At 31.0% G+C, this 1483-nt stretch overlaps 1 long non-coding RNA gene across 2 annotated transcripts; it reads left to right on the top strand.

Moving 5' to 3' along the window:
• Positions 1-13: 13 nt before the first annotated feature.
• LOC116351975 lies at positions 14-1274 on the top strand. Of its 2 annotated transcripts, XR_004202241.1 has the most exons (4): positions 14-284; positions 342-756; positions 824-875; positions 1135-1274. It is a non-coding gene; the product is annotated as an uncharacterized LOC116351975 (long non-coding RNA). The 2 variants fall into 2 exon arrangements; XR_004202240.1 differs by lacking the exon at positions 14-284 and having other exon boundaries at positions 294-756.
• Positions 1275-1483: the final 209 nt, after the last annotated feature.

Below are 1483 nucleotides of genomic sequence, written 5' to 3'. Positions count from 1 at the left end.
CAGAGACAACAGAGCAACAGCACTTTAGCTTAAATGTTTATATTCAAATTGAATAACTCAATGCATAAATATAATCACTTTTAAAGTTGATATGAATGCGACATTCGATTTGATTCGATTCGAAAATTGCTGAGCTCACAATTTCTGAAGCAAACATTTTGGTATGTTTCGTTCGATTTATTTTTCGATAAACACAGATATTTTCAAAGAAAGAAAAGAAAAGCGCGTTTTGCCGATGTAAGACATTTGTCTTAAAATTATTATTCACTAAGAATAATTGCTATGTAAGTTTTTTTGCATTATAAATAGAGGTGTGATAATTAGTTTATCCTTCAATTCAGTCTTACGAATCGACGGAAAAACTTAAATACCTTTATTCAAACTCTTCGATTTTTTTTTCCTCAAATCAACTCAACTGAAAAAAGCAAAATGGGTTGGAAGTGGGTCTGGAAAGTGGCAAAATACGTGGCGGCTGTCATGACCGGATATGAAGTTAGTGATTTCATTGGGAATGATGGCAAAGTTGAAGACAAACTCAATACAGTTGCTAACAGCTTGACCGTTAGTGTCACCAACGGCTTAAATAAAGCGAACGCACAAATCAACTCAGACATGGCCTCCTTAAAAATCATAATTTTGATCAACGTCTTAATTGTTTCGGCCATCGTCGTCTTAGCCGCAATTATATGGGCCATCATTTCAGCCAAACGTTGCTGCGCTAAGGCTGTAAAGAAAGGCCTTGACGAAGTCTAAATGGTATGTAAAATGGGAAATAAGTGTTCTTGTGAATTAATTTATTTATGATTTTGTTCTTTCTTTTCAGATTATTCATCGTGATGCTCTGAAGTTAATTGCCTAACACCACGTTACAACAGGTAATTATCAAGTGTTCAAATAAATATAAAAGTGAAGTGTTTTAAGCAAAAGAAAATTGCTCTAAACCAAAAAATAATTGACAAAGTGGTGCATATAATACATTTGATCCGCTGAAAATAGCTTTTTTATTGATTCAAGTTTTAAAAAACTGCAGTATAGTGTGATTTGATTATTTATTGATAACTGTTAGTTAGTAGCTCACAAAAACAAATTTTATTGTGATTATGTTGTTTAATATGTGTGTTTTTTTATTTTCAGTTAATTTCGCAAATTTATTCATCACATGAATCCAGAACGAGTATCATCAACAATGGAACAAATACAATAAACTTTAATCGTCAATTTCGTTGTATTAATGTTTTTCATTAAAATAATAAAGACAATGATACCGTAAAGAATCCAAAGATTTTTTTTTCACTTGAATAAAAGACAATTCATGCTCTATTTTTCAGATCTAATAAGTTTTAGCATACTGAATGAAAATGTCGCATGTTATTTCTTTGAATTTCTAAATTAGTCAATTTTTTTTCGATCTATTGTCGAAATTGTAGTTTTATAGTGTGACCGTACATAGGGTGCTTCATTTTTTGTGAATTTTTCAGAATCA

This window comes from Contarinia nasturtii, unplaced genomic scaffold, assembly GCF_009176525.2.
Source record: "Contarinia nasturtii isolate CC-2019 unplaced genomic scaffold, AAFC_CNas_1.1 Cnas_scaffold_6733, whole genome shotgun sequence".
In the NCBI taxonomy this organism is placed as follows: Eukaryota; Metazoa; Arthropoda; class Insecta; order Diptera; family Cecidomyiidae; genus Contarinia; species Contarinia nasturtii.
This window is presented reverse-complemented; position numbering and strand designations above follow the sequence as displayed.